Source organism: Hippopotamus amphibius, chromosome 3 (genome assembly GCF_030028045.1).
Source record: "Hippopotamus amphibius kiboko isolate mHipAmp2 chromosome 3, mHipAmp2.hap2, whole genome shotgun sequence".
In the NCBI taxonomy this organism is placed as follows: Eukaryota; Metazoa; Chordata; class Mammalia; order Artiodactyla; family Hippopotamidae; genus Hippopotamus; species Hippopotamus amphibius.
The window spans coordinates 113,743,091-113,760,490 of record NC_080188.1 but is presented as its reverse complement, the minus strand read 5'-3'; the positions used below and the strand labels follow the sequence as shown (position 1 = coordinate 113,760,490).

General features: G+C 36.2%; 1 pseudogene; it reads left to right on the top strand.

The window, feature by feature from the left end:
- Positions 1-3,055: 3,055 nt before the first annotated feature.
- Positions 3,056-4,005, top strand: LOC130849551 (olfactory receptor 5B12-like; annotated as a pseudogene).
- Positions 4,006-17,400: the final 13,395 nt, after the last annotated feature.

The following is a 17,400-nucleotide window of genomic DNA, read 5'->3' as shown; positions in this document are numbered from 1 at the left end:
GGGCTGGGGTAGAGAGTTTATATTATGTGAAAAATATTAAGAGGATATTTTTTAGTGATCAGGAACTCAAGCTTTGATTCAAAATGACATGACTTCAAATACCAGCTCTGCTACTTGCTAGTTTTATGCACTTCAGTGTAACTCCTTATCAGTAAGCTTCATTTTCCTTATATGTGAAATGGGGATAATATCTCACATGGTTGGGTGATAAATCAATGGAGGTATAATATTCATGGTATAACATGGTGCCCTGAAAACAGAAAATGCTTAGTAATTCCTCACCCTCATAGTTTAATTCATTATTTGTTTGTGTATCTGCTTATATAGTATTGCTGATTTTATATGGGAGATGGAGCTTAAATTAAGACAAAACAAATTATTACGAGTAACAAACGGACCAATGGTGCTCTACAGGTTATAACGGAAAGGTGGTGTCTAGAGAGGAGGAGTTGCTGAAGAATTCATGGAAGCTTTGAAACTTGTGTTATTCTTTGAAGAATCAATTTGAACTTTACCTAGGGCACAGAGCATCTTGTCAGGAAGATTGCACTTCTTAAGTATCTCTTGAACACCAGCTATGTTCAATGGTGCAATCCACCAAAAACTTTGAAGAAACATTGCCCAGGGTCAATCAATAATTCAAAGACCTTTTATAATTGTTATTCTCACCAGTCGATTAATTTTATCACAAGAATGTACCTGAAGCTAGTTTTTATTTCCACTTGTAGGAAAATGCTGGATTAAGTCTCACTCCTTCACTTTGTTGAGATGAAAGATGGTAAAAAAAAATAAAAGGAAATGCTTTTAGTACATTTCCCCCCAGATGTAGGGACATCTAATAAGTGTATTGATTAAGGTAAGTAGGAAACAAGAGGGTGTGTTCTCTGGATAAAACTGCCTGCCATGGGCCTCCCTACTGTCAACAAAAAGAGTAAAGAGGAAGTGGGGAAATGCAGGCTTCTGTCAAGACCTTCACCCTCCCTTTCCACCCCACAGCCTCATAGCCTGGTTGTCACCCTCTACCTTGAGACCTGAGGACTCATCTCATGCTTCTCTTTATCGCTGTGCCACTCACCATGAAGCTGAGGAATCTCAGGTCAGCCCTCAACTCCTGTTAAATAGTGTCCACATCTCTTCATATCCTTCTTTCTAAGCCCAGCAGCCACTCCTGCCCAGCTCCTGAAATCATTCTACTGTTCCCTCTGGAATTACAGTCAGTCATCAGCATAACCCAGTAGACACTTAACTTCTCCTCTGGAAGTTCCCTTTACCTACTTGGTCCAACTGATATCTGTGTCCTAGGGACAGTGCTTCCCTTGCATCCGTCTCAGTGGTGGCAATCTTCTCTCCCATTTTCCTCCTAACAGTATATTGCCTCATGATCTTGACTTTGTAACATTGTAATACTCAGATTTTTGTTTTCTCTAACTTCTTTCCTTTGGTGGTTATTTTGTTTTGTGGATTTAATATGATATGAGAAGGTTAAACCATGAGCCTTTTGCCAATATAGTTCGCATTAATAAAATCTGATGCAACGAGTCCAACTGTTTGTGCAACCTTTCCAAATTAGATGGCCAAAAGGAATCTCAGACTCAGAGTGACTAATCTCAAATGGTCTCGCTGTTCTTTCTCAAACATCTGCTTCTTCTACCCCATTCCCTCTGTGACTGTACCAACAAATGGAGTCATCATTATTCCCTGTTTCTCTAGTGCCCTACATTCAATAGATCAGGAAATCCATCCAGCCCTACTTTTGAAATCTATCCAGAATGGGAAAATTACTCATTACCTCTCTCGTTACCACCCTGGTCCAAATTATTATTATCTGTTGCATAAGTTAATGAGATTAATGCAAAGAAAAGTGGAATGGGTGAAATAATAGCATCCCAGATTTCATTCTCACATGGAAGCTTTCCTTAATTTTACCTACATTTTGGATCCCTAGATACATTCCATCACTATCTTCTATCAGTAAGAATATCTACGTTTACTGAATGCTTGTTAAGTGCCAGGCTATAGTGTTATATTTACTTTACAGATGGGACAACTGAGGCTCAGATATCTTAGTTAATACAAGATGATTCAGAAAATAAATTAATCTTTTCTTACTTGACATATCTGGACCGGCCACTATCTGAGTAGAAGAGGATATGTTTTGTGGAAAATGGAGGAAGGCATAGATGGAAGACGAGGGTGGAAGAAATTTGGGGCAGAAGCAAATGGAGTGAGTGAGGATATAGGACGTCCGATTTTACAGTTATCTGGAATTCCTCTCCTACAACGTCCACTCCTCTAATCAACACACAGACCAATAACTCTGTCGTAGTCGTGATGTGTAGAAGCCTACCATGCCAGTGTGCTTTATCACTCCAGTTGGATGATGAGTTCAAGGGAAAACTGACGGCCAAGTGATATTAAGCAACACCCACAGTCAGACATCCTCTAGTACACGATGGAGCAGGAATGTGTGTCCAGATGTCCCGTCTGGACTCACACTTTAACTTTTAATTCTCTGGGTGTATATTCCTTGTGCAGAAATTTCTGCAGTATCCCAGTCCGTGGGAATTACACAGTCTATGTATCCTATTATCCTGTGAGACAATTGAAGGCTAGAACATGATGTATTAAACTATGTTTTAGTATAAAATGATACTGCTGTTGAGACAATAGTGATAACTGAAACGAAATGAATTAAATTACAGTCACCTATTGTATTGCATGCATATTCTGTGTTGGTGTTTGAAAATCTGAATTGTGAGGCCAACATATCTCATTTAGTAACAGATCCTCTGATTTTATGCATAATTCGCTTTCCATCTCTGAACTTTAATTTGATCATTTCATAGGGTAGAAGATTCGGTTATATTATCTCCAAAATCCTTTAAGCTAGGACACTTTATTTTTCTACCAGTATTTAAAAATTACATTTTGTTGTTATGTCCACGTGAACGTAGAGAATTCTGATATAGGATATACACTGGACATAATGATGGCTCTAAGCTCAGTAACTAACTCCTCTTTTCTCGTTGCTACAGGGCATTCGCATATTGCACATATGACCCCAAAGGAGAATAGCACAGAGGTGACTGAATTCATTCTTGCCGGGATAACGGATGCCCCAGAACTGCAGCTCCCACGCTTTCTCATGTTCGCTCTCATCTGCCTCATCACTCTGGTTGGGAGCTTGGGGGGGATCACACTGGTCCTGCTGGACTCTTGTCTCTACTCGTCCACATACTTCTTCCTCAGTCACCTCTCTCTGGCGGACTTTGGTTACTCCACTTTGGTCACTCCCAAAGGGATGGCAGGATTCCTCACAGAGGACAAGGTCATTTCCTACGATGCACGTGCTGCTCAGTTTGTCTTTTTGGCTGTCTTTCTCACTGTGGAAACTTTGCTCTTGGCCTCAATGGCCTATGACCATCATGCAGCGGTGTGTAAACCACTACATTACAGCAACATCGTGACAGCAAGGGTGTGCACGGATGGTCATAGGGTCCTACGTCCTTGGATTTCTGGAGGCCTCAGTGCACACTTGGGGCACATTCAGTCTCTCTTTCTGCAAATCCAATGTGATTGATGACTTTTTCTGTAGTGCTCCTCCTCTCTGGCTGTCTCATGCTCAGAAAACAACAGAAGTGAGATGGTGTTTTTTGTTTTGGGGGGCTTCAATATCATCATTTCTGTCCTGGTCATCCTGGTCTCCTACCTGTTTATATTTATCACCATTTTGAGGATGGAGTCATCTGAAGGACATCAGAGGCCTTTTCCACCTGTGCGTCCCACCTCACTGCCGTGTCCATCTTCTACAGGGCAGGCATCTTCATGTACTTAGAGCCCGGCTCCAGCCATTCCATGGACACAGACAAAACGGCCTCTGTGTTCTATGCCATAGTCGTCCCCATGCTGAACCCTCTGATCTACAGCCTGAGGAACAAAGACTTTAAGAGTGCCTTTAAAAAGGTCATTGGGAAGGCAAATTCTTCTATGTTATTCATATTTTAATTATTAAGAATCAACAGTAATTGTTCCACCTAGCTCAATCAAGGTAGGAAAAATATTGACTTGTTAGGGCAACAGTTTTATAAATTCCTGAAGTACTTTCCTTAGCTCTTTTTTTTAAAATAAATAAATTTATTTATTTAGTTAGTTATTTTTATTGGCTGCTGCGTGTGGGCTTTCTGTAGTTGTGGAGAGTGGGAGTTACTCTTCGTTGTGGTGCGTGGGCTTCTCATTACGGTGGCTTCTCTTGTTGCAGAGCACAGGCTCTAGGCGTGCAGACTTCAGTAGTTGTGGAGTGTGGGCTCATTAGTTGTGGCTTGCGGGCTCTAGCATACACGTTCAGTAGCTGTGGCGCATGGGCTTAGTTTTTCCGCAGCATGTGGGATCTTCCCAGACCAGGGATTGACCCGTGTCCCCTGTATCAGCAGGCAGATTCTTAACCCCTGTGCTACCAGGGAAGCCCCTTAGTTCTTTAAGTCTATGAAGCAAATGTGTTGACAAATATGAGATCTCTGGAATAATAGCTTAGAAGGAATCAACCATGAACCTGTAATTCATATTTTTAAAATTTCTTCTTAAATACGTTTTGTTACATGTTTGTTTCCAGGATCATCCACACTACCATACACTATCATATCCATATTTAAGTACATGCCCACACATACCTCATCGTGCAAATCACATGTAACTCACAGTTAATCCATGTGTGGACAGAAAAATGAGTTCAAGAGATGAATGGGAATAGTCTTTTTTTTTTTTTTTCCTGCACCACACCACTTGTGGGATCTTAGTTCCCTGACCAGGGATTGAACTCATGGCCCCTGCAGTGGAAGCTTGGAGTCCTAACCACTGGACCAACATGGAATTCAGGATTAGTGTATTTTTATAGTATAATTTAAAACCATTATTTTTGTGTCTGATGATACATTTTAAAATACAAACCTATATATTTTAATGGTAATAGTCCTTTTGCATGTGATTTTTAATTTTATTTTTAAAAAAGTCTTTATTTGAAAATATTTTATTTTAATACTTAATATTTGTGCCAAATACCCTGGATATAGGTTTATTCCTGAATGCTTTTTTGTTTTGTTTTGTTTTGTTCTTTTCTCAGTGATAATAAATGTCATTATAGGGGGATCTTTATTTAGTTCAATTTTCATTTTTGTCAACTCATTACCCAGAAGTGACATCTTCATGTGACAATTTTAATAAAAAAAGCAGCCCAGAGTATGACAAAGGAAACAGTAATGAAAGCATATTTTAATTCACTGAAATAAAAATAACAACATTTAACTTTAGGCTTGACTCTTTGTCTTCAGATGCTCAGCCCAGGACATACATTATGCTCCTTCCTTCCTGGATACAGTCAGGTCACCAACTGGTGGATCACCATTCAGGCTCAAATTAGGGGTTGAGCTGACTGGTTCTTTCCAGTCTCTAAGAATAGCCCAGTCTAGCTTTTAAATCTGGGGATATTATCACAGTAAGACTCATTCAGAGATGTGATAATAATTACAAAGATATCTTTTAAAAAAGAAAATAGTACAAATTTTATTGAGCTTAAAGAGGATTTCTTTGAATTATCAATGCATGTATATTGGTTTTTGTCTGAAAGTTTCTTTCCAGGCTAAATGAGGTAGAACACACAAAAATGTATATTTATTTTGAAACCATGGGCTTGTACGTGGGAAGCATGAAGTATATACCCTTTTTCATGTGATGTCTGGAATCTAGCATTAAGGGCTCCTGTGGTTTGACTTGAAGTCCAGCTCGTCCTGTTATAGAATGACAGAGATAGTTAAATGTGTATCTCTCAGAACCAAGTGAAAGATCACAGCAACAGATTGTCTCTCCTGATAGGGAAGGTTTTTCCTTTTGGAGAAAAGGAACTGGGATCTTCATTTTCTATGAGTTATGCTTGTAAAATGCTGAAACCTCCCTAGAGTACGTGAAGTGCAAAGAATCATTTTGGCTACATAATTTGCAGATCCCAGTGTAAAAACAAAAATGTGGAGCCCCTTGTTAAAGACGTATAATAATTTTAAGTTAGCCAGAGCAGAGTATTACACACAGTGCAGGACCTTCTAAGCATAGGAACTGCGTGACTGCACAGGATTCATGCTCATGAAACCAGCCCTGAAGAGTCCTTCTCTTCTTAGGTATGATCCTTTTAAAACAATTAATATTTAAAACTAAGGTATTCTCCACATTTTTTGTCATCATGAAAATGCAAATTCAAACAACAACGAAATAATACTGCACACTTATTAGAATGGCCAAAGTCCAGAACACTGACAGCGCCAAGTGCTGCTAAGGTCATGGAGCAACAGGAACTCTCATTCTCATTGTCAATAAAAATGCAAAATAGTTCAGCTTCTTTGGAAGGCAGTTTGACAGTTTCTTACAAAACTAAATATACTCTTACCATACAATAGCACTTGTCCTATTTGGTATTTACCCAAAGGAATTGAAAATTTATGCCCACACAAAAACCAGCACCAGGATGTTTATAGCAGCTTTGTTCATTATTGCCAAAGCTTGGAAGCCATCAATATGTCCTTCAGTAAATGAATGGATTAATAAACTGTGCAATTCAAACAATAGAATGTTATTCAGTGTGAAAAAGAAATGAACTATCAGGCTATGAAAAGACATAGGAAACCTAAATGCATATTTCTAAGTGAAAGGTACCAATCTGAAAAGACTACCAACTGTATAATTTTGCTATATGACATTCTGGAAAAGGCAAAACTATGAAGACAGTAAGAAAAATCAGTATTTACTAGGAGTTAGGAAGTTGGAAAGAATGAGTAGATGGAGCACAGAGGATTTTTAGGGCAGTGAAAATACTTGGTACGGTACTATAATGATGGATAATATCATTAAAAGTTTGTCCAAATTCATAGAATGTACAGTGCCAAGAGAGAATCCTAATGTAAACTATTGACTTCAGGTGACTATGATGTGTCAAAGTAGGTTCATCCTTGGGAAAAAAATACAGCATTCTGGTGAGTGATGTAGATAATGGGGGAGTTATACATATGTGGGGTCAGGAGGTATATCTTAAAAATAATCCACAAAATTTACAAAACTTAAGCTATATTGATCAAGAAAAAAGAGAGAGTATTCTAATAACCTTACAGAAATAAAAAAGGCTTAAAGGACTCCTATGAGCAATTATATGACAACAAATCAGGTAACATATAATTTCTAAAAAGACACAAACTGCCAAAATTGACCCAAGCAAAATGAAAATATGAATGGACTTATACCAAGTAAATAAATTAAATTAACAATCAATATTTTATCCATAACAAAAATCTTAAGCCCAAGTGGCTTCACTGGTGAGTTCTCTCAAACCTTTAAGGAAGAGTTAGTACAAAATATACCACAGAATATACAACAGGAAGAAACACTTCCTAACTCATTCTGAAGCTAGCAATTACCCTGATACCGAATCCAGAGACATGATAAGATGTTTACTGATGTCCTTAGGTGTGTTTTTAATTTTAATGTCCCTCAATGTCCCATTGAGGGTTAAATTTATTCTTGAAATAATTTAATAAAAATATCTTCTGTTTTGTTTTGCTTTGGAACAATTTTGGCAGGTATCTCTTTAAGTATTTTTTCTACCGTATTATCTCCCCCTTTACTTTTCTAGTGTCCAATACGTGTTCACCCTGTCCCTTTTCACCATGTGCCTCTTATTCCTTATGCTCTTTTTAAAATTTCTATCTGTGTTTTGCTCCACTTTTTAGTCTGGGTTTTTTTTGTTTGTTTGTTTTGTTTTGTTTTTGTTTTGTTTTAGTTTTGTTTTTTTTCCGAGCTCTTTATTAGTTTACTCTGTACTGTGTCTTTTTTTTAATTGAAATATTGGTGACTTACAATAACATATTAATTTCAGGTGTACAACATACTGATTCGATATTTTTCATAAAGTTAAAAATGTTGGCTATCTTCCCTGTGCTGTACATTACATCCTCATATGTTATTTATTTTACACGTAGTAGTTTGTACCTCTTAATCTCCTACTATCTTGCCCCTGCCCCCTTCCCTCCCGCTTACAGGTAACTACTAGTTTGTTTTCTGTATCTGAGTCTGTTTCTGTTTTGTTATATTAGTTCCTTTGTTTTATTTTTTAGATTCCACATATAAGTGAAAACATACAATAGTTGTCTTTATCTGTACGACTTATTTCACTAAGCATAATACCCTCCACGATTTGCAATGATATGGATGGACCTGTATCTAATGTTCTTTTAAGATACTTATCGAATTCATTCTTTTTTTTTTTTTTAAAGAACTTTTATTGAGATACAGTTAACAGACAATAAACTGCATATATTTAGAATGTACAATTTGGTATTTTTTCTTATTAGTAATGTATATATGGCAATCCTAATCTCCCAATTGTATTCATTCTTATTACAGGAAAGAAAATGAAGACTTTACTTCGATCCATTTCGCTTCACTCTAGTATCTTGACCCCTCAGTTCATGACTTCCTCAGTTGTTTTTTAGTATCTTTACAAAACTTTATATATATATAAAGTGGGGTAAATATATGTATATAAATATATTGCTATTAAACCTTTCATAAGCTGAAATGATGTAGAGTGAAGAAGCATCTACCTCAGGACGGATCTGCTAACAGATACACAAAATAAATTGAGATAAAGCACAGATGCTCACAGACACAGTTCAAAGCTGGGATGTTGAGAGGGGTTCCTGGGGAAGGAGCTTGGCGGTGCCACTCTAGATGCTCAAGATATATGTTGTCTCCACAAGGGCTTGCTGCAAAACGAAAGCTGAACACTTTTCATATTTTGCCCTTTTTCACAGAAACGAAAATCTTCGGATTTCTTTCATTTAGTGAAAACAGGTATTAAAGTAGGTCTTTCATAAAAGCAAAGTGGTGCTTTAAAAAGCAAAGGATACCTGTTCGTAGCTCCTACAATTGTACTCGCGGGATTAAACTGTTCCCATCTGCATGGTTAAAAACGCTGATAGTCTTTTTTTTTTTTTTTTAAGAACTTTTATTGAGATATAATTGACAGACAATAAACTGCATATATTTAAAGTGTACAATTTGATTTTTTTCTTATTAATAATGTATATATGGCAATAACAATCTCCCACTTCATCCCCCTCCCACCTCCCCGCTTTCCCCCCTTGGTGTCCATGTTTGTTCTTTACATCTGTGTCTCTATTTCTGTCTTGCAAACCAGTTGATCTGTATCATTTTTCTATATTCCACATATCGCTGAGGGTCTTTTTAACTAAATGATGTGCCAAATTTCTTCTTATTCAGAAACTTACCTGTAAATGAGCTAAGATCACTGTATATACATCCTATATTCAATCTACTTCTCTTTTTTCTTCCAGTTTTATTGAGATAAAATTGACATACAGCACTGGATGAGTTTAAATTGTAGAGCATAATGATTTGACTTGCGTACATCATTGAAATGATCACAATAAGTTTAGTGAACATCCATCATCTTATATAATTTCTTCGTTGTGCTGAGAACTCAGAATTTACTCCTTTAACAACTTTCACATAGAAAATACAGCAGTGTTGATTATATTTCTCATGTTTTATATTGCATCCTTGGCATGTATTTATCTTATAACTGGAAGTTCTTATCTTTTGACTGCCTTCATCCAATTTCCCCTCCTCCCACCTCCTGCCTCTGGTAACCACAAATCTGTTCTTTTTTCCTATGAGTTTATCTGTTTGGTTTTGAAGTATAATGGACCCACAACACTATGTCAGTTCCTAGTATATGACACAATGATTCAATATTTTTCTACATTTCAAAATGATTACCATGATAAGTCTAGTTGTCATCTTTCACATACAGTGATATTTTATAACAATTAACTATATTCTCTACACTGTACATTTTATACCTGTGACTCATTTCTTTTGTGACTGAAAGTTTGTATCTCTTAATCTCTCTCACCTATTTCTCTCCTCCCCTAACCCTCTCCCTTCTGGAAACCACTTGCTTATTCTCTGTATCTATGACTTTGTTTCTGTTTAGTTTTTTTTATTTGTTTTATTTTTTAGATTCCACATATAAGTAAAATCTCACAGTATTTGCCTTTCTCTGTCTGATTTATTTCACCTAGCGTAATATCCTCTAGGTCCATCCATGTTATCACAAATAACAATATTTCATTCTTTTTTTATGACATAGTCATTGTATATGTATACATACATACATATTGTGTATATATATACACACACAATATATACATTGTATATATATATATATATACAATATAAATATATCCCACTTCTTTACCCATTCATCTATAGATGGTTGCTTAGGTTGCTTCCATACCTTGGCTACTGTAAATAATGCTGGAATGAACATAAGGATACATATTTTTTTCAATTTATTGTTTTTGTTTTCTTTAGTAAATACCCAGAAGTGGAATACCTGGATCCTATGGTAGTTCTATTTTTAATTTTTTGAGGAATCTCCATTCTGTTTTCCATAATGCTTGCACTAATTTACATTCTCCCCAACAGTATGTGAGGATTTCCTTCTCTCCACATCCTCTCCAACATTTGTTATTTGTTGTCTTTTTGACAACAGCCGTTCTGACAGGTGTGAGGTAATATTTCATTGTGGTTTTGACTTGCATTTCCTTAATGGTTAGTGATGTTGAGCATCTATATGTGCCTATTGGCCATATGTATGTCGTCTTTGGAAAAATTTCCTTTCAGTTCTTCTGCACAGTTTTCAGTGGGGTTGTTTGTTTTTTAATGTTGAGTTTTATGAGTTCTTTGTATGTTTTTGATATTAACCCCTTATAGGACATATCATTTGCAAATACCTTCTTACATCACATTTTGTGTTTTTGTTTTGTATATCCCTTAGCTACTTATTGTGGATATAGGTAATTCTATTACTTTTGTCTGTTAACCTTCCTACTAGCTTTATAAATGGTTGATTTACTACCTTTAGTGTATATTTGCCTTTACTAATGAGATTTTTCCTTTCATAATTTTTATATTTGTATTTGTCATCTATCCTTTTCCACTTAGAGAAGTCTCTTCAGCATTTCTTTTTTTTAAATTTTATTTATTTATTTATTTTTTTTGGGGGGTACACCAAGTTCAATCAACTGTTTTATACACATATCCCCGTATTCCCTCCCTTCTTTGACTACCCCCTCGAGTCCCCCACACAGCATTTCTTTTAAAGCTGGTTTTCTGGTGCTGAATTCCTAGCTTTTGCTCATCTGTAAAAAATTTTGATTTTTTCCCTTTAAATATGAATGATAGCCTTGCCAGGTAGAGTATTCCTGGTTTTCCCTTTTATCACTTTAAATATACCGTGCCACCCTCTTCTGGCCTGCAGAGTTTCTGCTGAAAAGTCAGATGATATCCTCTGGTAGTTCCCTTATACATAACTTGTTGCTTTTCCTTTGCCGCTTTTAATATTCTCTTTTTAATTTTTGCCATTTTAATTACAATATGTCTTGGTGTGGACCTTTTGGGGTAGTTCCTGTTTGGGACTCTCTGTGCTTCCTGGACTTGGATGTCTGTTTTGTTTCCCAGGTTAGGGAAATTTTCAGGTTTTATGTCTTAAAATATGTTCTCTGCCCCTTTCTCTCCTCTCCTTCTGGGACCCCTATCATGAGAATGTTTGTTTCCTTGATGTTGTCTCAGAGGTCTCTTAAACCATTCTCATTTTTTGACATTTGTTTTTCTTTTTTCTGTTCTGCTTGTGTGATTTCCACTACTCTGTCTTCCAGTTCACTGATCCATTCCTTTGTATCATCTGAACTACTGTTAATCCTTTATGGTGTATTTTTTAATTTCAGTTTTTGTATTCTTCAGCTCTGTTGGATCTTCATTATATTTTCTACTCTGTTAAATTTCTCACTGTGTCCCTCCATTCAGCCTGGTGGTGGTTGGGGTCAGGGCCTGGAGTCACTGCTGGGTGGGGCCATGTCCCAGGGCAGTGAGGGGTTCTAGGGGTTCTATGGCAGCCAGCCTGCTGGTGGGTAGAGGTGTGTCCTTGCCCAGCTAGCTTCTGGCCTGTGATAAAAAAGAAAGTGATACAAACACAAACACACACACACATCACATAGAATAAAGTTTTAAATTTTTTATGGTATGGAATATTTTCATCTACTAAAAGAAAAACTGGCACTTGTAACAATGTGGATGGGCCTTACAGGCATAATGCTAAGTAAAATATGTCAGACAGAGAAAGACAAATACTGTATAGTGTTACCTATCTGTAGAACATAAAAAGCCAAATTCGTAGATGCAGAGAATAGACTGGTGGTTGCCAGATGTGAGGGGTAAAGAGTGGGAGAAATGGTTAGAGGTGGTCAAAAGGTACAAACTTCTGGTTATAAGATAAGTTTTAGGGATGCAATGTAGAGCACAATATTTATAGTTAATAATACTCTATTGTATATTTAAAAGTTGCTAAGAGAGTAGCTCTTAACATTTCTCAAGAGAAGAAAATAAGTTGTAACTATGTGAGGTGATTAACGTGTTAACTGAACTTATTGTGGTAATCATTTAGTACTACGTACATATATTAAATCATTTTGGTATATATACTAAGCTTATATAATGCTATACAACAATTATATTTCAATAAAGCTGGAAAAAATAAAAGTAAAACATCAATTATTTAGAAGAAGCTTAAAAATCTCATCAGAGTTCAGAATAGGAAGTAATTTTCCCTTTATACTTTGCAGTTGAATGAGGTTGGATTGGATTATTTCTCACTACCTGTTTGGTTGCTGTATAATATTTCAGGCTCCCTTACAATCAGATTGATAAAGTTTTAATTGACATTTACTTTTTAGATTGCGGCAGAGACCAAGTACTTGCTTGCTATATGATTTTTCTTCTTAGGCAAACAGAAATTTCCTTGCAAACATGCTGGGACTCTACGGCTTGATTCCTTGATTCCAGCTTGATTCCAGATTATATATATGAAATATATATATATATATATATATATATATATAAATATATATCTCATTCTTTTATCCACACTCTCTCTTTCCACCTACAGAAACATTTGGAGTCACTTGTGGAAGATGTCATTATTGCTAACTGTAAGAAAGCTAGATCTCTCTTTATCATTTAGAGATGAATCACTTGGAAAACCACACAACCAGTATCTGATTGTAAGAAAACCAACAAATAAAATTTCTGCAATATGCAGAAAAGGAAACCAAGATTAGTGTTGGGTGAGGATAAAATTGGAGTACCTGCCATTTGCTAGATTTTAGTCCTAGTCAGGTATGGGGCACAATAGACAAAGAAGGATATTTACTTCCAAAGGGAAGGAAAAGAGTTCCACATGACTTATGGAAGTAATGTTGTCTGAGGACTTCGTGACTGGTTGGATGTCCCAGTCCGTGTTTCTTTTCCTGCTCTGATTTCCACATCAGCTGCTTCTAAGAATGTTAAGAGCCTCTTTTTCTTTATTTTTGAGAACAGATGGGTATACTGGAGAAGAAACAACAACTCATACACCCATGACTTTCCTTAGCAAGTTCTCTAAGTACTTGGTGCCTACAGGTAAGATTTTAATTAAAATAATCAGCACACGAGACAAGGAGCTGTGGATGGATCACAGGAGAACTTGTTCCCTGAGAGCCTCTTGTCAGTATAATCCCCTTCAAGACATCAGTCACTAGACCCTTAAATCCCAATCTGGCTTTCTTCAAAGTCACTATCATGAGAACAACCTGGTGCCCAGAGCAAGCTTGCTCACTTGATTTTATTTTATTACAAGGGGGTCCTCAGGGTCTCTCTGCTGGAGGCCTTTACCTTCACAGTGACATTGCTGTGGTACCTTAGTCAGGATGACCTTGGATAGCACTCCCTGCTAACAAGAGGATTCTTTTATCCAGACTGAGTGATTTACTAAGTGTTTCACATCCTTTGTCTTATTTCATCTCTAAACCACTCTGTAAAACATCAGGAGTGAGTGTCACTAATTCCATTAAAAATTCATAAAAAGTGAGGCTAAGTGAAGTAAAGGAATTCATTTTTGATCCCATACGAAACAAGAAATCTAGAAGTGAGGACTTCTGAGGTTTGACATGCAGTGCCAAGGTATCCACTTATGATCCAAAAGGTGTATTCAAACAGATGAGATAATTCAGAAGATACAGACTTACAGGTATAAAGTAAATAAATCATGAGGGTATAATGTTGGCATGGTAACTACAGTTAATATTCCTGTATAGCATATTTGAAAGTTACTGAGTCCATCTTAAAAATCCTCATCTTAGGAAAAAAAATTGTAACTATGTGTGGGAATGGATGTTAAATAGACATATTGTGGTGATCATTTTGCAATAGGTTGTACACCTGAAACTAACATAATGTTATATGTCAATTATACCTCAATTTATAAATGGTAATTTAGGAGTGTGTGCAAAGGGGAAGCCATAACCTGCTTCTCCTATTAAGTTACCATCCAATCTCATGTTATAAGGTTGGTGGTGGTTATGGTGTTGTGACTTTGAAATAGATCAAAACCCCACCATGTCCTCCATCTGCCTTTTGTCTGTAGAAAAACTTTAGCCAAAGAGTAAGTCTAACCAGAGAAGTGAGAAAATGCAGAAACAAAGGAAAACAGTCAAATGAGACCAAATAATAATAGTTTAGTCATTAAACAAAGTCAAGGACCTTTAGTTCCTTCTTAAGGGCTATAGATCATATTTTGAGCCATATCCTTTGAGCTGATTTTTAGGCACTGAAAACCCACCAGGTGGTTAACCACATAATGACCAGACTGTAACCATGATATAAGCTGCCACAGTTCTGAGAACTGGCCTCAAAGAAATGGGAACAAACCGACCCTGGAACTGAAGATTAATTAAAACAATCAAGATGACACTGCACAGACCACTGCATGACCAGTTTCCAGATGGCTGTCAGAGCTGACTGGGCTGTTTCTGCATGTAGTCCCCTCCCTTCACCAATACATCCATCAAACTCCACTTTAAAAAGTCTTGCCCACTGATTGTCACTTGGGAAGTGGCCTTTGGACACGAGTCTGCACCCCCCACCCCGCCCAGTTGCTGGCCTCTGAAATAAAGCAACCTTTCCTTTCCACCAAACTTGCCTCTTTATTGGCTTTTGAGTGGTGGGCAGCCGGACCCCATTTTTGGTAACAACTTGCAGAAGAAACATTAGTAGAAAAGGAATTGGGATTGCATCTTCTTAGGGCAGCTTTAGGAAATATTGATGATAACTTTGCATAACTTAAGGGGTAGTAGAAGCCATTCAGTGTTTTTTCTTTTTTTAACAATTAGAAAATGAGTGTTTTATACTCAAACATGTGATTTATATATATATATATATATATATATATATATATATATATACACACACATGGTTCAATATATTTCAGCTCAATAAGCATTTATCCTTAAATAAAATTGATGGACTTTGGCACTCAAAGTGTAACTGATACATTTGGATTGAAATCTGCAGCTTGGTTGTCTATTCAACCCACCTGCTTTTTGTTTTGTTTTTTACCTTCCTTTGGAAAAAAGTTATGTCAGATTAAGCTAATTTTGATTTTTTTTTGTCTCTTCTATTGCAACTTTCATCCTTCACTTATTAAATTGTACCTTAATATTTTTATTTTTTCCTTAATATGAAAGGACTATATAACATTTTGATTCTGATTGCCTCCCACCCCTTTTTGCTTTTATTGTCAAATATTTTACATTTACGTATAATTAAAACTTTAGAAGATTTTTTCAACATTATTTAAAACAGTTAATATATTTATTTTTTTAAAAAACTTTTTATTTTATATTGGAGTATAGCTGATTAACAATGTTGTGATAGTTTCAGATGCACAGCAAAGCAACTCAGCCTTACATATACATGTATCCATTCCCCCCGAGACTCCCCTCCCATCCAGACTGCCACATAACATTGAGCAGGTCCCTGTGCTATACAGTAGGTCCTTATTGGTTATCCATTTTAAATATAGCAGTGTGTACATGTCAATCCCAAACTATCCCTTCCCTCCACTCTTCCCCCGGTAAATATAAGTTGGTTCTCTAAGTCCGTGAGTTTGTTTCTGTTTTGTAAATAAGTTCATTTGTATCATTTTTTTTTTAGATTCTGCATATAAGCGATATCATACACTATTTCTCTTTCTCTGTCTGACTTATTTCACTCAGTATGACAATCTCTAGATCCATCTGTGTTGCTGCAAATGGCGTTATTTCATTCTTTTTAATGGCTGAGTAATATTCCATTGTATACATGTACCACATCTTCTTCATCCATTCCTCTGTCCATGGACATTTAGGTTGTTTCCATGTATTGGCTATTGTAAACAGTGCTGCAATGAACATTGGGTACATGTATCCTTTTGGACCATGTTTTTCTCTGAATATAAGCCCAGTAGTGGGATTACAGGATCATATGGTAGCTCTACTTTTAGTTTTTTAAGGAACCTCCATACTGTTCTCCATAGTAACTGTAGCAATATGCATTCCCACCAACAGTGTAGGAGGGTTCCCTTTTCTCCACACCTTGTCCAGCATTTATTGTTTGTAGACTTTTTGATGCTGGCCATTCTGACTGGTGTGAGGTGATATCTCATGGTAGTTTTGATTTGCATTTCTCTAATAATTACCAATCTTAAATATCTTCTCATGTGCCTCTTGACCATCTGTGTGTCTTCTTTGGAGAAATGTCTATTTATGTCTTCTGCCCATTTTTTTCTTTCGATTGGATTGTTTGTTTTGATGATGTTAAGCTACATGAGCTAAAGCAGTTAATATATTTATTTGTATTACTGACATATTAGTCTTTCCAGTGCTTTTTCTAATTTCCTGTATTTTCCCTTTGAAATTTTTTTTCTTTTCCTGGAAGAAACTCCTTTAATATTTCTTCCAGTATAGATCAGTTCTCTCAATTTTGATGTGTGAAAAGGTTTTTATTTTGTTTCATTTTTGAAAGATATGATAACTGGTTATAAAATTCTAGTTACTCATCCTTAATACTTTTAATCATTCCACTTTATTATGAATTTGTTATTTATGTTGATAAATCAGTTGTCAGTCTCACTGTTGCACTTTTGAAAATAATGTTTATTTTTTTTCCTCTGGCTGCTTTTGAGATTTGCTTTTTGACTTTCATTAAATTAAAATGTGATGATGAATGTGAGGAGCACAAAAGTATTTTGAATGATGTTACTACTCTTTTATCAAACTCACTTTATGAAACGTTAATAGCAGTTCCTTAAAAAAGTACGTTCAGGATTAAATAAAGTTGAGGAAATACTGGATTTGTCAAATATAAACTTAAATTTAAAATTGTATATTAGTAAATCTCCATGAAAGGATTATACAGCATACTACAAAT